This window comes from Artemia franciscana, chromosome 10 (assembly GCF_032884065.1).
Source record: "Artemia franciscana chromosome 10, ASM3288406v1, whole genome shotgun sequence".
Taxonomy (NCBI): domain Eukaryota; kingdom Metazoa; phylum Arthropoda; class Branchiopoda; order Anostraca; family Artemiidae; genus Artemia; species Artemia franciscana.
This window is the reverse complement of record NC_088872.1, coordinates 44,174,852-44,198,783: the sequence shown is the minus strand read 5'-3', so window position 1 is coordinate 44,198,783 and position 23,932 is coordinate 44,174,852. Positions and strand designations below refer to the sequence as shown.

At 36.6% G+C, this 23,932-nt stretch overlaps 1 long non-coding RNA gene across 1 annotated transcript in view; it reads left to right on the top strand.

Moving 5' to 3' along the window:
* Nucleotides 1-7,102: 7,102 nt before the first annotated feature.
* Nucleotides 7,103-23,932, top strand: part of LOC136032231 (uncharacterized) — a 250,742-nt gene continuing 233,912 nt past the window's right edge. Inside the window, exon 1 of the long non-coding RNA XR_010618687.1 lies at nt 7,103-7,261. This is a non-coding gene — a long non-coding RNA (uncharacterized LOC136032231). The remainder of the gene's footprint in view (nt 7,262-23,932) is intronic.

The window sequence follows — 23,932 nt, the reverse complement described above, 5'->3', positions numbered from 1 at the left end:
ACTTACTCCCCCAGAGTCCCCCTGGGAGGGGCTGCAAGTTACAAACTTTGCCCAGTGCTTACATATAGTAATGGTTATTGGGAAGTTTACAGGTGTTTTCAGGAGGAGCATTTTTTGGTTGGGGGAGGGGTTGAGAAGAGGGGGATATTCTGGGGGAGCTTTCCATCGAGGAATTTGTCATGGGGGAAGAAAATTTCCATGAAGGGAGCGCAGGATTTATTAGCATTATTAAAAAAAAACAATTAAAAATAAATATGAAAAAGTTTTTTCAGCTGGAAGTAGGGAGCAGCATTAAAACTTAAAACGAACAGAAATTATTACCCATATGAGGGGCTCACCTCCTCCTAATACCTCGCTCTTTACGCTAAAGTATTTTTAGTTATGTCAACTATTTATTCTACGGCTTTTGTGATGCAGGGGTCATTCTTAATGAATTGGGACAAAATTATGTCTTTTACTAATAAAAAGATTCGTAAAAAATTAAAAGTTCTAGTTGCCTTTTTAATTAACCAAAAAATTGGAGGGCAACTAGGGTTCCTCCCCCGCTCTTTTTTATCAAAATCATTCGATTAAAATTATGAGAAAGCCATTTAGCAAAAAAAAAAAAAAAAAAAAATGCAAATTTCGTTTTAATTATTCCTCTGCGAAGAGCCAAAATCAAAACACGCATTGATTCAAAAACGTTCAGAAATTAAATAAAAAAAAACAAACAAATTTTTTCAACTGAAAGTCAGGAGCGACATTAAAACTTAAAACGAACAGAAATTACTTCGTTAACTTTAGTGTAAAGAACGGGGCGTTGATGAGGAAGCAGCCCCTTTCATATAAGAGGTATTTTTTTTTCGTTTTAAGTTTTAATGTCGCTCTTGACTTTCAGTTGAAAAAACTTGTTTTTTTTTATTTAATCATATAAAGGCCCAATAGCAGTAGTACTAATGCGCCGTAATAGCATACTGTAGTAGCATAAATAGTAGTAGTAGTTGTAGTAGTAGTAGTTGTAGTAGTAGTAGTAGTAGTAGTAGTAGTAGTAGTAGTAGTAGTAGTAGTAGTAGTAGTAGTAGTAGTAGTAGTAGTAGTAGTAGTAGTAGTTGTAGTAGTAGTAGTAGTAGTGGTTCTAGTAGAAGTAGTAGTACTAATAGTAGTAATAGAAGTAATTACAGCAGTAGTAGTAGTAGTGGTGGTAGTTGTAGTAGTGGTAGTATCAGCAATAGTAGCAGCAGTCACAGTTGCAGTTGTAGCAATAGTAGTAGTAGCAGTAGTAGTTGCAAATGTTTGCAGTTGCGCTCAAGTAGTGAAAGTTCAATGTAGTCCTAGTCACTGTTCGCAATCATAAGTATTTGTAGTAAATAGTCAGATTCGTAGTCATAAGTAGTCGTAGTACGTAGATTCGTAGATTCGTAGTACCGTGTGCTTACATTTTTCAAAACAACGATTAAAAATAAAAAAGAAATGACTATAATAATAATCGAGATGACTGAAAAAAACTAATGAACATAAATGAATATTGAATATATGAAGATGCAAATTTCCAGAAACCAGCTATTCAAGATTTTTTTAAATTGCAATTTTTTTTTTTCAATTTTGCAAATATAAAAGTAAACATATAAAAACAATAACTGCTTTATTCCAAACAAGAGTTTGGCTAGTTTCCTTTTCCTCCTTCTCTGACCGTAAAAGCCTTTTCCGTCATTCGCGTTTTTTTGAAGTTTTTTATATTGAAGTTAATATTTTTTATTCCTTTTCCTCCTTCTCTGACCGTAAAAGCCTTTTCCGTCATTCGGGTTTTTTTGAAGTTTTTTATATTGAAGTTAATATTTTTTATTCCTTTTACTCCTTCTCTGACCGTAAAAGCCTTTTCCGTCATTCGCGTTTTTTTGAAGTTTTTTATATTGAAGTTAATATTTTTTATTCCTTTTCCTCCTTCTCTGACCGTAAAAGCCTTTTCCGTCATTCGCGTTTTTTTGAAGTTTTTTATATTGAAGTTAATATTTTTTATTCCTTTTCCTCCTTCTCTGACCGTAAAAGTCTTTTCCGTCATTCGCGTTTTTTTGAAGTTTTTTATATTGAAGTTAATATTTTTTATTCCTTTTCCTCCTTCTCTGACCGTAAAAGCCTTTTCCGTCATTCGCGTTTTTTGAAGTTTTTTATATTGAAGTTAATATTTTTTATTCATTTTCCTCCTTCTCTGACCGTAAAAGCCTTTTCCGTCATTCGCGTTTTTTATATGCTTCTTGAACAGTGTGCTTATGTTTTTCAAAATAACGAAGACACAAAAATAAACACTATAACAGTCAATATGGCTGGAAAGAACTAACTAACAAAAACTGAACATTTAATATATAATGGTAGTAATTTCCAGAAACTCAGCAACTGAAGATTTTGTTTCCCTGCATTTTTTTATGTTGCAAATATAAAAGAAAATATTTGTGAGATAATTCGCTTTCAGTAAAGCACAAATCACCCAGTAGGCTTAAGACTTTAAAGGCTAGGGTAAGAGGAAAGTATCTAAAGGCTAGGGTAAGAGGAAGGTAAGAGGAAAGTATCCAAACTCATGTTTATAGTAATCTTTATTCGTTTTAAGATTTTTTATTCATCTATATTTTTTACCTCTTATTTTTATGTTTTCTATGAACTTTTATTTTATTTTCTGCTTGTTTTGGGTTTTATTCATTTTTTAATAGTTATTACCAGTCATTTTGAATTTGAAACATTATATTCAATTCTGAAAATATTTAGGTTAATATGACACTTTATTTTTCTTTGGAAATCTTCTGTTTCGGACACTGTTTATAATTCGTTTTTCATTTTTTATTCCCAAAACTTTGTTATCGCTCAATATAATGAATATATCTCTAGTTTTTCAAGTCTCCGGCTTATGATGTAAAATGTCCCATTTTAATTTATCTGTTCCAATTAAATCTTTCAGTTTATTTTAGCATCTCCTCATGTTTAAACTGTATACAATTAGCCGTTCCTGGGATATTGCAGACACGCCGTTCTGACAACTGCGATCGATCTTTACAACCAGATTGAATATGGCGTCTTTTGATATAGTTCAATATATAATCCCATTTCTTAATATTTTTAACTTACTAATCTAGGTTATTCCTCAGATATTGCACCTGCGACAATTAACAACTGAAATGCACATAATGTTCTTTAGAATCCCCTCAATAGTCACTGAATGTTTCAACCTGATATCCTTTCCTAACTCCTCTTGAAATATTGAAGATAGGCCGACCCGATGACTTGGATGCATATAGTGTCTTGTGATTTTGTTTAACATTCCCTTAAGAATTCCATGAAAGTTTCAACTTAATACCCATAGGCGTTCCTGAGGTCAATTATACATACGCTAAGATTCGCTCTTCTGACTACTTGGATGCATCTGGAGTCTTTTGATTTAGTGCAACATCCCTCTCAGTATTCAATGAAATTTGCAATTGAATAACCTTGGCCACTCGCGAGATATTGCAGATGAGACCTTTGACAGCCTGGATACAAAACGTTATTTTTATAAGTAGGACGCTGTTAAAATCTTTTGATTTAGTTCAATAGCTTTAGTTGTAGTAGTAGAATTTGTAACATAATTTACAGTCACAATTGCAACCTCAGTAGCAGTAGCAGTCCTGATAATGTTATTCACAGGTACAAGCTGTCACAGTTGCTGTCGTCCTCGCAGTTGTAAGTAACCGTAGTCGCAGTTGTAAGCAGTTATAGTCACAAGTTGTCACAGTAGTAGTAGTAATAATGACTCTGAAAGTGTAAAGTGATAGGCCACTCCTAAGACATTGCAGCCACATCCATCGATAACCTAGATCCACATATTGGACCCAGTCTCGGTCTCAAGTAGAGGTATTTGAAGTCGCAAGTAGTTACACTTGCAAGTAGTCCCTAGTAGTCATAGCCGCAGTCGCAGTCGCGACCACAGCAGTAGTAGCAATAGTGGTCTTGACAGTGTGAGATAAACACCCCTAGCCACTCCTAAGATATTGCAGATGCACCTTTTTGGTAACCTGGATGCATGTAGTGTCTTTTGATTTATTATAACATTCCCCTCAGCATTCCCTGAAGTTTTATTTTAATACTTGTAGCCTTTTCTGACACACTCAAGATCAAACATTCCCACTCTTTCCCGATGATAAGTCCTCGATGGAAACAATCGTATATTGCATAATTCACAACCTTTTTCCTGGGGCCAGACACAGTTATTAGACTGTGACCCTCCAAAGCAGTCGATACTGATGAAAGTTTCACCATTAAATTGTAAATGTTTGAGAATCCCTATGCACGTCAGACCTATATCTTAAAAAATGAAATTTCTATTGGATTCTAAAGTGCTTCCTGGAAAGAACTTTTTAAACCTAATTGTAAAGAATGGTAATACGGGGCAGCAGCTTCTTACTATATTTGACAATTTTCTACGTTTGTGTTCTTGTGCCGTTAATTACATCAATTTGGAAAGCTTGCGTTTTCAAATTTAATGTAAGCCATAAGCCACCGCAACTTGTTAACAAGTGTTAAGTGGGGGTACTATATAGGACAAGGGTACCCTTTGCCCTCCAAGCACTGTTCAACACGCCCTTGTTAACAATCTAAAATTGTTGACATCTAGATGGACAAGATGGATGGGAATGATCGCCTCGCGAGGAGAGGGATGGGACTCGGTTCCTTTTTTAACGTCCCTCTTAACCTGCCTATGAAGTCTCAGCTTAATACCATTTGCCGTTTCTTAGATATTGTTGTTGTGTTATTGTGGCAATTTTTCTGAATACGATACGTTTTGTTCTAGCTTGACATCCCTCTCATTACTTCTTTGAAGGCTCTCCTTAATACTCTTAGCCTTTTTGGAGACTCAGTATCGAACGTGCCCCTTTTTTCCGAATAGCAAAGCTTATGTATAAACAATTGGCAACTTATATAGCTTACAACATTTCCTCCAGGGACTGCGGGGTTTATTCCAGAGGCTTAGTAATTTGAATTTTCAACAATTTCGAAAAAAAGGTGGCTATTCCAAAATTTATGTCAGATATCTTTGATTTGAGGGCAGCTGATAATAGAATAATTAGGTAACTGGATGCCCTCCGACTATTTTTTAACATCCCCCACAACATGCATTGAAAATTTGAACTCAATTTACTTCCTAAGATATTGCGAAAGCACTTTTTGATAAGCTGGATGCACACAGTATCCCTCAGCTTCGTTTAGCATCCGCCCTCAACATTATCTGAAGTTTGACTTTAATACTCTTGGTCTTTTCGACCACACCCAGAATCAAACATTTCCTCTTTTTCGAATGATAGATCACGTATTCAAGAAAAAAAAAGGCAAAATTCATTATTTCAAGTCTTGCCCTTGTAGCAGGGGGTATTGCGTCCCCGGATGCATAATTTTGAACAAAATTGCGTTTTCTAAATTTTGATCAGTGTGAGGGAAGAGGACATCTAAAAAGGGCGAAGGGACCCTTTTGATCCCTTTTCAAAACACCCCTCAACATACTCTGAAACTTTCCATTTAATACCCTCAGTCGCTCTTTAGATAATGCCAGTAAGCGCATAGTGTGTGTTTTATTATATTCGTCATCCCTCTCAATGTTTTCTTAAAAGTTTCCCCGTAATATCCTTAGCTTTTTGGAGACCCAGGATAAAATATGTCCTCTTCCCTCAATAAGAAACCTTATATGTCATGTCGTGACCTTTAGAGTACTTTGAACAAAATGGCTATTACGTTCAAAGTAGTTTTGATCGAACATCTTAGGGAAAAAGTATGTGAGAGGGAGGACTGTTGCCCATCCTCTCGCACGAAAGCGCAAATTATTTTCTGATCTTGAAAAAGTATGGGGTTTATACCCCTACTCATGTTAATTTTTGCTCGTTTGATTTACTGTAATTTTGTTCTTTTTGAGTTTCATTTACTTCTTGACAGCGATTTGTGGTAGTTTTGCACTTGGAGTATTATTTGACTCGATTTCTGCTTATTTTTAGCTTAATTGAGCTCTTTACTTTTCTTTGAAAAACTTAGTTTTGTGGGGAAAGTTTTTGAATTAATTTCTGTTCGTTTTTTATTGACATAATCTTTTTCATATTTAAAATTTTTTACATCTTTTCGTTGCTAATTGTATGTTGGAGAAACTTTTCCAACGATTTTTAATCCTGAGCCAAACAATATCTTTTAATGTAATTTTATAACTCCTTCAGTTGACCTGAAATATAAGACTTGATATCGTTCCCAAAAGATTCTATCTACGCTCTTTGAAAATCCGGATGCGCTTACATTCTTTTTATTTATTTAAATTGTAAGAATAGAAATAGTAATAATACTATTCCCAAAAGTTTCAACTTAATACCCATAGTCGTTCTCGATATAATGCTGAGGTGTCTCATTGACAACCATAAACACAATGCCTTTGGATTTAGTTTAAGGCAACATTTAGTTTTAAAGCATAATGGTCCAATTACATTATTATAGGAGGGAGGTCATGCCCAATATCCCTCAAGACATAGTTGCTAGACCGTTCTACTATGTTGAACAAAATGGCTGTATCAAAATTTTGACTGGATGCGTTTGGAAAATGAATGGGCTTGAAAGAAGGGCCGCTTTCCCTCCAATCTCCTTTTACTCTTAAAAAGGGCACCAGAACTTTAATTTTGGATGGAAAAAGCTCCTTTAATAATTTTGATAATATTCATGGCTATTATAGAGTGACGTTGCCTGTGATATTGTTTTGAAAACCTGTATGCATACAGTTTTTCATCTATTTGAAACTCCTCCTAAACGTTCCTTAAAAGTTTCGCCTTATACCTTAGCGTTGTTACAACTAATACAATACTTGTAGTAATGGTAGTGGTAGCATTAAAAGTATACACAGAGTGCCTTCTGGCTAGTTCAAAATCCTCCACAACTTACACTTAAATGCCCACCTTAGCTATATAAGTTGTTCTTCAGATATTACATTGTCAACTTTTTGAAATTTCGTAGTTTATTTTGATTTATTTCAACATCCGATTAAATATTACTTAAAAGTTTCAACTTAATACCCTTGGCTTGCGCTGTAGCAATTGTTGTAGCAATATTAGTAGCAGTATTCAGTTGCTATCCGCCATTCATAGTGAAAACACTTAAACTCGTTTAACCAGTGTTATAATTTGTTCGTGTCATATTGGATGCAGGAAATTGATTTGGATTAGCCTGCTGCAAACCTAATTGGATAATATCTGCTGCTATTTGAAGCTGGAGGGGTCATAAAAACACCTCCTTGCGTGTAAGTCTTTGTCTCATGTTAATTAGAGTAGTAGTTTACGATGTCGTCTTGGAAAATCGGAGATGCTGTCGTTGCAAATAGCCGGAGCTAAATACCTAATTCCAGAACCCCGTGTGGTGTCTCGGTACTCAAAAACAAAATCATCCGACTCCAATCACATACCTGTGGAGCCAACGATCTACACGAAAAAAAACAGTAAAAATTGTACAAGATAGATCATTCAAATAATCGATAAGTAATCGCGAATCTGACCAATACTAAGCACTCGTAATTTCTTAAACTAAGACGCAGTATCGTTCGCAGTTTCTACATAATTACAAAGAAGACTTACTATTCTATTTTGAAGATTCTGCACCCTTTAAAAATTTGCTTAAAAATTACTAGACCAAAGAACACAACTATTAGAAACATAAGGCGCAACAATAGTAGAGTACAGTAATAGAAGAACTGATAATTATAAGAATGCTTAATTAAATACGTTCTGAGACCATACTGGCTATGCATGACGTATGAAAACAAAGAAAGGAAATAATAAATGAAAAGAGAAAAATCAAATAGGTGAAAAAAAGAGGATTTTATCAGCCAGTAGCAAAATATGGAAAAACAAGCAAATATTTCGACAAGGACCTCCGCCGAGTCGTCCTCAGTGCTCAAAACAATAAAAAAGAGAAAAAGAAACAAAGAAGAAACAACAACAAAATCTAACCTTCTTAAGTGAACTGTACGAGAGGAAGAAAGACACTGAATCAAACAACACAAACCAACTTGAAATCAATGAAAGAGAAGTTACCAATTAGATTGAATAAGTATCCTCTGCTTTGCAACAGATTTTGCCTGTCTACAATTTCGGTTTTCATTAGATATGCGGACAGGTTGTCTTACATTAGACTGGGCGAAAATATTCATAGAGTCTTTTAATATTAATTGTAGAATGTTATAGTTCTTCAGCTACAGGTGCAGGAAGATTCTTAGCTACAATTTACAAGTCTCTTCTAACAACACAGAAATCCTATATAAAAAATTCCATAGATCTTGTTGAGAAGCTGAAAAATCATAGTGTAACAGAAAAAAACTATCTTATCTAGTTTTGATGCAGTTTCCATATACACTTCATGCAATGTCCATAAATGTGAACAGGCCTTGCAAAGAAAATTAGAGGAAAATTCTGCTTGGTCAGATTATTAAACCTTGAAAATTGACACAATAATGACGCTTGTACGTCTATGCAGCAAGTTCTCTTTTTATTTTATTAGCTGTTGGGGTGGCACCTAGTTGGTGGGGGCGCTTCAAGCCCCCCAAGCCCCCACGCGCGCGTAAGTCGTTACGCGCCATATTAGTTATGTGCCATTGTAGTTGTGTCCCTGTGTCCCACTTGTGAATATAGATAGATACATATATATTTTTTTAACTACGTAAAACTTGCGAATATACAACATTCTTCCCTGTCCCATTGTCTATACATATAAATAGATTGTCGGGTATACCGACTCTTGAACATGCAATATATAATTGTCCATGGAAAAACAATCCGTATTCAGATCTATACCTCATTATTCTAATGATTGCCCTTGAGCTTTGTTGATGGTGATTGCTAATCGAACATTCCCTGTGTCGCCGTCGTCATTTATATATCCACCTGTGCCCCCCGGCGTCCCCGTTGTAGTTGTGTCCCTGTGTCCCGGTCGTCATTTATATTCCCTGTGTCCCGGTCGTCATTTGTGTCCTGGTGTTTTTTCTTTTTAGTTTTTTACCTTTTTCATTTTTTTTTACTTTTTTTAAGTTTTTGTTTAGGTTTTTCTTTTTTTAGCTTTTTTAGCGCCATATTAGTTACGCACCTTTGTAGTTGTGTCCCTGTGTCCCACCTGTGAATATAGATAGATATATATATGTTTGTACAACTTGCGAATATGCAACATTCTTTGCTGTCCCATTGTCTGTGCATATAAATAGATTTTCAGGTTTACCGACTCTTGAACATACAACATATAATTGTCCATGGGAAAAACAATCCGTATTCAGATCTACACCTCGTTATTATAATGATTGCCCTTGAGCTTTGTTGATGGTGATTGCTAATCGAACATTCCCTGTGTCCCGGTCGTCATTTATATATCCCCCCTGTGCCCTCTCCCGGCGTCCCCGTTGTAGTTGTGTCCCTGTGTCCCGGTCGTCATTTATATTCCCTGTGTCCCGGTCGTTATTTGTGTCCCGGTGTCCCAGTCTGTAATTTCTCTTTGAGTGTCCCGGTCGACATTTGTGTCCCGGTGTCCCGGTCTGTAATTTCGCAAGTCGACAAACATGACGTCAGTCGACAAACAACTTCATGACGACATACAGCTCAATACTTATAATGACGTCAGTCGATAACGTGACGTCAGTCGACACACAAACATGACGTCAGTCAACAGACAAACAACTTATTTTTATATAGATAGATAGATGTTTCGAGAAAAGTTTTTCCTTCAGGTCATGGGCCTACCCATGGACACTGTTTTGTCTACTTTTTTGGCAAATTTTTACATGGATTTCATAGAACAGTCTGCTTTGAATAGTTTCCCCTTAAAACACTCTCTCTGGTTTCGTTTCTTTGATGATATTCTTGCTGTTTGGGAACATGGTCAGGACTCTCTAAAAGATTTTTTGGGACATTTGAATTCTTTTGATTCGAATCTTCAATTTACAATAGAACTGGAAGATTCAGGAAAGCTCCCTTTCTTGGATGTTTTAACTATGAAAAATATTCCTAGCCTTTAATTTTCCATATATAGAAAGCCGACCCATAATGATCGCTTTTTAATAATCTATGGAATGTTGACCCAAGAGCCTAATTACGGACATTCTCAGGAGCCATAATCTATACAGCAGGCAAAATCTACGCTTAGAAAACACAGACCATTTAGTTGCCATTGGGGGTCTCCATATATGACTTAAATTACTATTTCAATTAAAATACTTTTAAACCAAGGCACAATTTTTGTCAGGTCAGATGGAAACCTGGCTGCAAACTACAGGGCTGAAAACCCTCAACGATTATGAAGTTTTTTGCCTCATATAAGTTCTTCTTTACAAAGAGCAATGAACTCTTTACTCCTCTTTATTCTCCACAAGTTATTGCTCCTCTTTACTAGGTTGCATCTACTTTTGCAACCATGATACAGAATGGCTAATATGTAAATGGATAAAATATATCACTATTTTTACTAAAATAGATGGTAAAACAAGCAATACAATTTGTAAAACACAAAAGATTAGACTCAGTAGCTCAATTTTCGTCTCATTCAAGTTATTAGTTGCATGCTGGTCATGGTTTTTCCCAGGTAACAATCTAATATCACTTAGAAAAGGTAAGGATTGCTCATGTGTTCTGTCGTTTGTCTGGTTACCAACTGATGCTTACGTTCTTAGCTCCAATTTAGAAAAATTATTAGCCAAATCATAAGTAACTTCATCAAGATTGAATGATTTTGTTATAAATAACTAGCTGTTGGGGTGGCGCTTCGCGCCACCCCAACACCTAGTTGGTGGGGCGCTTCGCGCACCCCCCCAAGCCCCCCCGCACGCGTAAGTCGTTACGCGCCATATTAGTTACGCGCCATTGTAGCTGTGTCCCTGTGTCCCACCTGTGAATAGAGATAGATATAAATATATATTTTTAACTACGTAAAACATGCGAATATACAACATTCTTCGCTGTTTCATTGTCTGTGCATATAAATAGCATTTATATTCCCTGTGTCCCGGTCGTCATTTGTGTCCTGCTGTCCCAGTTTGTAATTTCTCTTTGAGTGTCTCGGTCGTCATTTATATTCCCTGTGTCCCAGTGTCCCGGTCGTCATTTGTGTCCCGGTGTCCCGGTCTGTAATTTCTATTCAAACAATCCCTGTGTCTCAGTCGTCAATTATATATCCCGCCTGTGCCCCCGGCGTCCCCGTTGTAGTTGTGTCCCTGTGTCCCGGTCGTTATTTATATTCCCGGTCGTGATTTGTGTCCGGGTGTCCCAGTCTGTAATTTTTCTTTGAGGCTCCCGGTCGTCATTTATATTCCCTCTGTGTCGGTCGTCATTTGTGTCCCGGTCTGTAATTTATCTTTGAGTGTTTTTTCTTTTTAGTTTTTTACATTTTTTCAGGTTTTTTTTTCTTCTTTATTTTTCAGCGTCACTATGAAGTACATATCGCCGAACCTTTGTTTTTTAACTTAAATCTGGTAGGCATTGATGACCTTATCCAAGTCAAAATCCCAAACCCAATCATCATCGCTATCATTTTCAGTTTTGATATGTTTTGACTCTCGCTTTCCAGGTGGATTTTCATCTAACTGCGCGGTTTTGCGTTCTTTAGCCGCAAGCCTGTTTTCTTGCTGTTCTTGTGATTCCTCGGCACGCTTTCTTTTCTTACTTTCTCTATCAGCTGCAAGCCTGTTTTCTTGCTGTTCTTGTGATTCCTCGGCACGCTTTCTTTTCTTACTTTCTCTATCAGCAGCAAGTTTTTTGGCATAGACTCTTTGAGTAGCTTCCTCGGCTGTTGCCATTGTAGGTTCTTCAGTCATTTTACAATTAAACATTTTTCCGTGAACGCATGTCTTAAATATCTTTAATGACGTCACCGTCATAGCAAGAATGACGACAACTAACTTCATGACGTCAGTCGACACAGAAACATGACGTCACCTGACAGACAGACACACAGACAGACAACTTATTTATATATATATATATTTAATACCGCATTTCCTTCTATAGTGACTAATCGAATAACTTACCAAATCCTAACATAATTACGGCTAGCATATTCAAATGCTTAGAAAGAGTAAATTCAGTATTGTCTTTCTTAGCAGCTTATTTACTGTTTGATGTATTTTGCACAAATTTGCCGGTTACTCTGATTGTTACTTATGGTTCTTTGAATAATGAATGTCTTCTTTGTACCAAATTTGGCAAGCTTTGTTTATCCTGTGGCATTTGGGATCACTTTTAGCCCTATGTCCGTTTGTCTCTGCTTTGCAATACTTCTCACAAAAGTAAGTGGCAGGTAGACTGGTTTCCCATTGACCACTTTTAACATTCTCCTTAGCATGCTTTGAAAATTTAAACTTAATGCCCGTAGCAGTTCTTGAGATATTGCAGATGCACCTTTTCGATAAACTGGTTGCATATAATAATCTTGTGATTAGGTTTAACATGTTCCTCAAATTAATACCTTTAGTTTTTTTGAACACATCCAGAATCAAACATCCTTCTTTTTCTAGGATAAATCCTGCATGTAAAAAGGAAAAACTGCTCAATTTACAATCTTCATCTGGAAGATGCGAGGGGCATTGCATCCCCAAAGGAATATTTACCGGACCTTTTTAATGGTTTGATCAAAAATGGTTCCTCAAAATTCGATCAGTGACTAGTGGATAATGCACCTAAAAAGGGGAAAAGAGGCCGGTTGCCCTCTGATATCTTTTAAACAGCCCCCCCTGGACATCTCTTGAAATTTTCAAATTAATATCTTCGCCCGTTCTTTATATATTGATTATATGTCCTTCCGACAACCAGCAGCCCTCAGTTTGTTTGATGTCCCTTTTCGAAGCTATAGGGGGTTTCATAATTTGTCACCATTGGTATATTTAGCCCTATTTGAGCCTTAGACTATGTTGAACAAGGTGTCATTCAATATTTTATTGAATGTTTTTGGAAGGACAGCAACTAAAAAGGGCATAAAAGGAGGCTTACAGGCTTTCATTGACTTTGCAGCATCCCCTTCAACATGTTCTGAAGGTTTCATCTAATTCCCTCACCCGTCCATAAAATCTTGCAGGTAACTGGATTTTTGGTGAACTGTATGCACCTTAAAGTTTCACCTTAATGCACTAAGCCTTTTTGGAGAACCGGGATGAAACACGTCTCTTATCAACAAACACCTAATGTGTTAACAATTGGCAACTTGCATCTTACAGCCATTTCCCTTGCGGCTCTTGGAGGGGGGGGTGTCAACCCCAAAGGCTCAGTTATTTGGCCTTTTGACTATTTTGAACAAAACGGTGATACAAAAACTTTGGTTGTATCTATTTGGGGAGAAAAGGGCATGGAGAGGGAGTTGCCCTCGAACCAGTCTTGACTCTTAAAGAGGGTTCTAGAACTTCTTATTTCCAATTGAATGATCTCTCTCAGAGATTTAGACGACCCCACCCTTATATATGAAGTGCCACTGGGAAAACAAAATTCAACATTGAAGACTGATAAAGATACATATGTGGTATCTGATAAGTTGTCCTTCATAAAGTTGCCGTCAATGACGATTCCACCAAAACAAGTGTTTGTCATTGTGTATATATTTGTAAACATATATTTTTCCTATAGTATACTTAAGAATATACTGATGAAGATACAGATGGACTCTATGCAAAAAATGCTACATAACACTCGTATTGTGTTTTAAAGGTCCGTAAAACTGTGTCAAAGGTTAAAAGAGATCGAAGAAAAAGAGAAAAGAGTTTTTATTAATAGCCAAAGTGAATATGACATTTTTTTGCTCTCTTGTCAAATTTTTATTTAATTATATAGTTCCTTTTGAGATGAACCAGTTAAATTGTGCAGGAATCACATAATTTTATTGATTCATTCTGTATTAGGTGCTTAGCAAGATTTTTTTTTATATCTTGTGATCAGTACAACTAATTGCATTCCAGAAAGAGCCACAGAATTGAACTGTTGGAGACATTTCTACAGAAATTAGCATCTCCCATGCCATAAGCATATGAGAAACTACATGGAAGATATGCCAAAGCCAGAGCTAGATGAATATTATTTAGTGCAAATTATATGCTTAAGAAAACGATAGTAATTTCTCTGCTTCAGCCACAAAATCCTTTTTGGGTAGGTTGTAAGGGCACTCCTTCCATTGCATCATAGCTGGGCAGTATCTTAACTAAATTTTAAGTTATACGATTCCCATAGTACGGAAACGAATTCCTTAGTAAACTAAAATTTGAAAAAACGTGTTTTGAGAAAAATTGTCTACGGAAAGAAATCGTCATTTGAAACTGATTCAAGAATGGTGATTAGTATTTCGATTAATCTTATTGTAAACGTTTACTGGAAAAAAGATTTATGGGACTTTCGAAAAACAGCCTGAAACTCCACAAAAAAGGTATCGAGTCAAAATGAAATCTCCATAGCATAAAACCGCATACAGGAGAGTTACAGTCATCAGGGGCAACGAGCGAACTTACTTTCTTGCATACAAAGCAGTGATGAGTCTACTTTTTAGTTCTCCTTTGTCTTTTTTCGCTGCCGCAGGGCTCATTTGAAGGCTAATCTTTATATTTAAATGTCTTTTGTAGTAGCAAAGATAATATTAAAATAAAATATAATTTCTGAAAAAGACTGCATCTTCATATACAACATGATATTGCACACATGTTTTTGAAGTGATCAAATAGTAAAACAACTCCAGTTTTTTTTTTTTTTTTTTTTTTTTTTTTTTTTTTTTTTTTTTTTTTTTTTTTTTTAATAAAATTCCAATAATGGATATTAAAGTAGAGAAATCGATTACCAGAAGACTTTTTTGGCTTTGGTGTTATCGGATGTTATCCATCAAATTTCATTTCAGCATCTCGTCCAGGCTCTTTACTTACTTGTGCTTGTGGTGGGAATCAGGTGTTTCCACCGTGCCCACCATCATGGATCTTTAAGGCATGCTTGGACCATGAAGTGCTGTCTGCTGCTAGCTGCATTGCAAGTGAGAGCCGTTCGGTTGCCAATCTGTGACCAAGTCTTCTGAGCTCCCCCCTAATAGGTTTAAGCTCTTATTTAACCAAGTTCCATCAGTTTTTCTGCTGCCCTCCATGGTGTCTCTTCCATTAGCTGGGGGGATCAGCTAGAAGGATTCGGCAATTCAAGTACTCTACTAGGGCTCCGTAAGACATTGCACAAGCATTCCAGTTGACGCTCCTGGATCATGACGGCAATGCGTCTTTTGATACCACACATTCGTCGTATATTCACGTTTGATATGCAATGGATATGGAACGTTTTATTTGTGTGTTCCTCTCCTTCATAACTTTTGTCAGTATAAATTGGTTGCCGATTGATTAGATTTTTGTGTTGAAATTCCCCCATTCTTTCCATCATCGGAAGTTGATTAAGTTCCTCGAACATTCCTTAATTTTTCGATATATTTTATATTCCTCTCCTTCACAAGTAGTTTCAGTATAAGTTGATTGCCGCTTACTTACATTTTTTCTGTCAAAAAAGTGTATTTCAGTGGTTTTTTTCCAAGTTGCTCCTTTTTCTTTGTTTCGGTTTTCTCTTTCAGAGTTCAAAAAAGTTCCTAAGGGTGTGTGTATTTCTCATGGCTTTTGCTTCAGTTCAGGATCAGGTCTTTACCCCTGGAAATTATTCCTATTGTTCCTATTGTTCATCCAGAGCCTAATCACTTTTTCTTTACAAAAAAATTATAACCGGTTAAAACAAATAGAAAATTCATTTTTTAGATTTGGAGAAAATTTATGAGGAAAAAAAGTAACGAAGATGAATTGTCGTTATTTAGTGAAAGTAAATTTCCTACTAGTAAATATGTTGATTTAATAGATTTGAAGAAGGGACGCTCTGACTCTCAGTTCTCTGTGCTTCCACATAACTGTCAAAGCTATGTTTGTCGCCTATGGAATGTCAAAGGACCCAGTGCTTTTGTTGCTTCAACATGCCAAAAACTGCAATCTGACATTATTGGATCATGTTAGACACTCCTTACGGGACAAACAAATAGCCTCCTAGGTTTTCCAGGCTGTACTTCAAAGTTTCTAGATAGAAAAGAAGCTCACAGAGAAGGATCGGCTATTTATGCGAAGAATGAACATGCTTTGCATATTAACAACCAACTGAGCTGGAATGTGAAAGACATATTTGAATCACCTTTCCTTGAGCTAGATGTGCCTTCTCAGAAAAAAAAAATATTGATCGGATAAATATATCGCTCACCATCAGGTTCTGTTTCTGCTTTTATGGATATGCTAATTCTGATTTTACAGCTGATAGAAAATTAGAACCAGAATGTGATCATCATGGGTGGTTTTGACATTAGTCTAGCCTTTCAAACAACTCAGTGAATGTTTTCACTATTATTTCAGGATGTAATCTTTACCCTTTAACTTCGATTCCAACCAGAGTAACAGAAAATACACATTCACTGATTGACAAAATTATTTCTACATAATGTCCGGCGATGTTATCAGTCATCACTAGTGACACATTATATTCAACATAGCTAGGATGTCAACCACGCACGTAAGAACTAACCAGGATCTACAAGTAATTAATCTTAAAGAAGAGAATCTTAAACTGTTAAAAGAAGAATTAAATAAGTAAAGTCCTATCAAAAGAAGATGTGAATGAAGGTTTGTAAATCTTCCACAATCTATTTGTAGCTACATATAAAACATGCTGTCATAAAGAGAAACCCTGAAACCGTGGTAGAAAAAATGCACCAATATGCCCATGGGTTAGCGAAAGCTTACTCAGGTGCATAAATAAGAAAAACAAGTTATGGGCAAATTATGGAAACCACCCAAACCGAGAAAACCTAGAAAGATATGAGACGTATAAGAAATGGCTTCATTCAGTTCTGAGGAAAGTAAAAAGAGATTATGTGAATAACGAACTATTGGAAAGTGGGAAAGATCGACGAAAAGTCTAGAAGGTCATTAATTCGGTTTTCGACAAAATGATAAGAGAGTAGAATTGCCTTCCAGACTCTTTGTCAAAGGAGAGGCTGTTGCGTAGTCCACTCAGGTTGCAAAAGAACTCAGTTCATTTTCGCAGAGATAGGAAGAATTACAGCTAATTCTGCGAGAAGTCCCCAGAAACCTTACAAGTGTTACTCTGGCTCAGCATGCACCAAATCTGGTAATAATTCCTGTGACATTAACTGAAGTACAGCTGATTGTAAAGACTTTGAAAGGCATATCAGCATCTGAATTTGACGGGATACATACGAAAGCCATGAAAGCAGTCTTACCTTTTATCCTAGAGCCATTTACTTATTTGGCAAACTTATCTCTAAGAAGTGATGTTTTTCCTTTTGTTGTGAAAAAATCAAGATTAGTCCTTCTGGATAAAGGTGGCCCTCAGGACAATCCATCAAACTTCTGACTCATATCAATATTATCTGTTTCTCACAAGTTTTGAAAAACCCTTGCAAAGACTACTTTCCCAGTTTCTTGAAAAAAAAGGGATTTTTAATATTCTTCAGTTCGGCTTCAGACCTGATAATTCAGCAGAAGACACTCTGGCATCCCTAAGCCTACTCATCAACAGGGCACCTGACTCAGGTCTTATGCCAGTGGCTATATTGATTGACATCAAGAAAGCATTTGACATCATGGATCATACACTCTTGCTGGGAAATATGGAACATATTGGAGTGAGAGAGATATCTCTGCAATGGTTTGAATCTTACCTTCAAAATAGGTGCACCTACATCGGTGACGACTAGAGGAATGATACTATTGTGAAATTCAATGTGCCTCAATGATTGATCCTCGGTCCTCTTTTATTTTTAGTCCACGTAAATGACCTAACTCTAACTGGGAAATAACAGGGATTGTTACGTCTTGTGGAAAGGCTCAACGACCAGCGGATAGATGTGCAAAATATTTAGGAGTAATAGCGGATGAAAACCTTTCTTTCCTTCCCCACATCCATGCCGTAGGACTAAAGCTTTCATGGAATCTGGGTATCATGAAGAAAATCAAGCACACATTCCCAGGTAAAACCCTTACCCTTTTCTACAATGCGCTAATCAAACCCCATTTGCAGTATTGCGCGATGGTATGGCAGTCGACATTTAAATTCCATCTAAAAAACTGGATTCCATCCACAAGAATGCCTTGAAGATCATCAAACACACAAAAGGAATATCTCTCGCTGAAATCGCTGTTTGAGCTTTCATGCTTGGTTTTGATTTCAGATTATTCTCCGGTTTGCTTCAACGGCCTTTTAGGAATCTATTCCGTTTGGTAGCCGAACTGTATCTTCCAATTACAAGACTATCTGCACAGATCCATATTCGATATACGCCAACAGTGAGGTCGGATTTTTCGCCTGACATCGTCTGAGCAAAGACTTACAACACCCTTCCATGTGAACTGAGAGGTAGGAGCTCCGTTGGTTCTTTCAAAATGAGAATAAAAAAATATCTTGTTTTGAAATAGGTTAAATTGAATAAAGAATTTAAATAAATAAGAGAAATAAGTTATTATTGAGCAATTGTTTTAAGTAGAGGTTGGAGTGGTTTGCTCCTGGATGAAATAGTAGGGACTTGTAAGGATAATTTTGATGGTAGGAGCCATGGTTGTATCAAGGAGTGGAGGGAGAGCCATAGTACGCTATAAGTTTTGAAGCGTTAAGGGACTCAGAATACATTTTTACATAGGGATAACAGATTATGTATGTTTTGAGTGTTATCTTTTTTCAATATTAAACCCTTAGTGAACTGGACTGAACTGAATCACTCAGGTTTATCCCGAGGATGCTACGCAGACAGTTATGCTAAAATAATTTCAGTGCATTTTTGTATAGTCGCTTCACTTATCAAGTTTCATATTCATTAGTAAGGGTTGTTCGAACAAAAAACAGGTAGACTCAAACTTTAGTTCATACACTAATTTCACGCTGGTCCCAAAATGGTTTTTTGAGGGAAGCAAAGACTGTTTGTGTTTTCTAGAATCGCTGTTGAATATCGGCATTTGAAGATCCATCAGTACAAACTAGGAACCAAGGTATGAAAAGCTGTCGACCTGATCCAACTGTACTTGATTTACAGTTAGCGAATAAGGATCAGTGTGATTTATTACCATAAATTTTGTCTCTTCTCTGTAATAACTTTCGGGCCAATACGATCGGCCAACGTAACCACATCATCGATGATAGTTTGGTCTTTCTCTGAGTCATAGAGGATTCTGAAATCATCAGCGTATTCAAGGTCTCCAGGTGAAACATTTTGTCGAATCTTAACTCCTGGATGAGAAAATAGTGCATTTTCAAGCACCAAATCAATACAGTAGTTAAACAAAGTCGGAAAAAGAACGCAGCCTTGTTTTACTCCAAACTCAAATGGGAATTCTTCATGACCTTCTCCATAAACTAGAACTCAGCTCACTGACCACTTGTAGTATGCTTCAAGTAATTCGATAAATTTCAGGGGCATTCCATCACTTTCTAGAATTTTCCAAAGTGTTTGGCGAGTGTCGAGTCAAAAGCGGAAACAAAATCTAGTAATATTAGCATCAGGGGCAAATTATACCTTTCAAACTGCTGGATAATGAGACGGAGTGCAAAAATATTGTCAGCAAAGCCTCTACGAGGACCGAAACCGGCTTGGTTTTCACGAGTTCTTTTTTTCCTTGCCCTTTTGAAGTGGCTAAGGCCCAAATTTTCTTTACCGCAATGTCAACTAGACTTAATCCTCGGTAATTCTTGCTGTCAGTTTAATCAGCTTTCTTTTAAAAAGGGAGAATGACTGATGTCGTCTAATCCTTTGGGGAAAGTGTAGGTTCTCCACACTTCTTCAAGGATATCATGAAGCTACTCCGCAGTGAACTCGGGGTATTGTTTATATATTTCTGGGGGTGGACAATCTTGGCCTGGGGATTTGTTTCTCTTCAGCGCCTTAAACACTTTCAGTGTTTCCGTTCTTATTGGGACAGCCAGCTCGACGTCACTAGGTTCTTTTTGAACACTATGGACGGAACCACAAGGTTGATGGTGGGAATGGATTTAGTAGTGTTTGGAAATGATCTTTTCATCTGGGCAAATGTTCTTTTTGATAGCTAATGACTTTTCCTTGTCTATCTCTGACAACTTCGAATACAGCAGCTTTCTTACCAGTCGATTGCTTGAGAATCTGGTGGAGTTTGCAATGTAATGAGCGCATGCTGCTTTTTCTAGTGACAAAGCACTATCTTCCCACATTGTGCGACGGTCTATTCGAGCAGAGCACTTGACCCGACTGTGCAACTCTTTCGTGACATCTTTAGGGCCACTCATCTTTTTCCTTCAATCTTCGACAATTGACAGGTTTCTGGTGGTAATCCAATACTGTCGTTACACTTTTGTCCGGCCTAGGATCTCTTCAGTGGTCTGTGTCATTACTGTTTTGAAGATCTCGAATCTCTGCTCAGGGTCTCTGTTTTCCTCTTTATTCAAGTTTATTGCTTCGAAACGGTTTGTTAGCTCCATGATTAGAGTTTGCAAAACTTCTTTATTTTGCTGCTTACCAATGTCGATTCGGGCTTTTGCTTTTTTCTTCCTCAGAGATGCAAGATGAAGTAGGATTTTTATAAAGACTAGCTTGTGATTGAACCCCAGTTTTGAGTCTTTGTTCGCACCGTTATAAGTGTGCAAACAAGGGAGTCGTATTTCTATTATAGACCCGCAGGGACGAGGTCTCTCTTGGTCCATGACTCCTATTGAGGTACCCTACATAACTATAGGGCACTGCCCTACTCCTAGTAATGCTACTACTACTGCAATTGCGACTGTGATTGAAAATAATATTGATAGTTCTAATAATACAATTAGACCTATTGAAGTAATTCAAAAGGGTTTAAGTGCATACTGCTTGAGGAAATGGTATAGTGCATCCAGGTTTTCAATAAGACCTATCTGTAATATCTCACGAATTGCAAATCTAGTAAAATTTATTAAGAAATTTCAGGGAGTGTGGAGGGGGAGTGTTGCACTAAATAAAATACACTAAGCACATCCGAGTTTGCCAAGAGGGCATTTTGTGGTGTATCTCAAGAGCAGATAAGAGTATTAGGTTGAAACTTAAGAGTATTAGGTTGAAAAATGTTGAAGGGGATCTTGACCCTAAAGACACCAGGCGCATCCCAGTTGTCAATAGGTGTAGCTGAAATGCCTTAGAAACCGTTAACATTATTAAGTTGGAAATTTTAGGAAATATTGAATGGGATGTTAAACTATATCAAGAAACACCATATGCATCCAGGTTTTCAAACTGGCATTACTGCAATATCCCGGGAACGGTAACGTTTATAAAGTTAACACTTTCATAGAATAACGAGGGGGATGTGGTACTAAATAAAATGACACATGCATCCCAGTTGTCGAAAGGACTTTTTTGCAATATCTCAGGAACGGATAATGGCATTTGCTTGAAACTTCATGGAATGTTGAGGGGGATTTTGAACTAAGTAAAAATATATTATATGTGCGCAGGTTGTTAATATGGTGTGTGCATTATCTCAGGAATAGTTTAGGCTATCAAGTTAAAATTTCCGAGGTGTGCAGGTTGTTAATATGGTGTGTGCATTATCTCAGGAATAGTTTAGGCTATCAAGTTAAAATTTCCGAGAATGTTAAGACATTACATTCATCCAAGTTGACAGAATGATATTTTTTTCCACACCACAATTAGCAGACACTCACCTAAAAGTTAAACATGAAAGATTTTCAGATGTAAAGAGAAGTGACTGTTTTCTTACTCGTTCCCATAAGGGGGGGGGGCGCTACCTTCTATCTGTATATTTTTGTTTTGAGATTTCTAATATAAACAATTAGGAGTACCGATTAGACCAGGTAAGCCCCATTCCATAAAATGCAGCATATGGGCGCCCATGATTTTTCTGATATGCCTATATTCGTTCTCCTGTTTCATTTTCATCTATTTGTAATGTTTGAACACGTTACCAGGAAGAGGATATTTTTAAACACACTATTTACAAATTATTGCTGGATTAAAATCTTAAACTAGGAACTGTTTCGAACCTTGACTTCAAATTGACCGAAATTTAAACAATAATTATATTGAATTCAATCAAAGCCAATGGTTATTGTCAAGCACAGGCAGTAATTTTGATGTATTTTTGCGACCTATGCGGGTGCCCTTCGGGGCACCCGCATAGGTCTTGAATTTAACAAAAGAGTTTTGAATTTAACAAAAGAGGGAATAGTTGTGGGAAAAGTGGAAGTCATGGCCCATTGTAGAAAAAAGCCAAGACAGATTGTTGAATTAAGTGGGCAGCCCAGTCAAGGGTTAATTTTATCCGTTTGATTGCCGTTGTTACTGTCTGCCATTTATGCTACACCTTTCCGTGCATGTGTGTCCCTTCACAAATGTCAAACTAGAGTTGTACCTGTTGGAGGTTCTCGCTGGGGAACACACGCAGGTTGACTACGGGTTAAATTACTTGAAAATTTTCCCTCTCAAGGCTATCACTCGACAACGCTGAACTAGAGTCAACCCTCTCATGCTAATTCACGGTGAGTTGGGTTCCAACCTGTTGGAGGTTCTCTCTCAGGTTAATTCACGATCGCAGAAAGGGGGAAGCAGCACAGCATATTGACAAATGGAAATAACGAGTCCAATTCAAGGCCTACAGTTTACGAGTTTAAATTTAAATTGGATATTCAATTCTCAAGCCAAAAACATGAAAAATGAAAAAATATTCACTCAGCTAACCACAAAACCTTGGTAATTAAAAACAAACATAAGTTACCTTAAAAAAAACTTTCCGAAATTGGGGTTTTTCAAAGAAAAGTAAAGTGAAACTAAACTTGAAATTAGGAAAAATAAAGTCGTATGATAGTTTAAACTTGAAATGACCAGAATTACTATCAAAGAATGCATAAAATCCAAAATAAACAGAAATTAAAATAAAAAATTAAATCCAATATATTGATAAACAAACAAACATGAAACCAGTAGAAGTCAAACTGAGTGCTCAAGTTAGATTTTAAGTAAAAATTAGTACAAATAGGAATTGAGCTATTCCCCATCTCCCGCCTTAGCCGTAGAGTTCGAAGGCATATTGGGTCATTTGTACTTTCATGAAAACAAAATGTACCATAAACATTTGCTTTACTTGTGACATTGAAAAGTAAAAAATATCACACTTAAATAAAATATCAAACTGCTGAGATTCTTAGGAATAATATCAATATATATTAAATCTTCACTTTGTCTTCATTAGTTCTTTCCAGTCATCTTGACAATTATGGCGATTTTTTTTGTCAATGTTTTGGAAAATTAAGCATGCTATTCAAAATGCTTTGAATAAAACGCGGTTGACGGAACAGGCCTTAAAACTCTTACAGTAATGAGGGAGGGGGGACAGTAGCCAAACACCTGTTCGAGTAATTCTGTTTGTTTTAATTTTTGTTTGAGTATTGAGTTGAACTTTAACTCGTTTGAAGGTTTTCTTTTTCGTCCATATCTGTATATGCTATTGTTAAACTTGAAGTGATTATATTTATTATAATTTCTGTTTATTTTGAGTTTCATTTATTCTTTGAGCGTAATTATTGGCTGTTTTAAGCTTGAATTACCATAGGGTTCTATTTTATGCCCATTTTTAGTTTAATATGGCTCTGTACTTATCTTTGAAAAACTTCTTTTCAGATTTTTTTAAAAATTAGCATTTGTAATGACAGTCTCTGTGGTGCTAGGAATAAAAATCGTAATGCCTTTATTTATTTGCTTAGCTTCATTATTAGCTTTTTTACACCAGCACTTACTGGATGGAATTAAGAAGTGACTGTGTTGGTATAAAACGACTGGGGGAATAATTCCATATGATTATATGTTTCAGTTGTCACCAGGACAACACTGATAGGATCATCACAGGGTTGCCAACTGCTGACTTGCAAATAGAGGTCAAATCAAA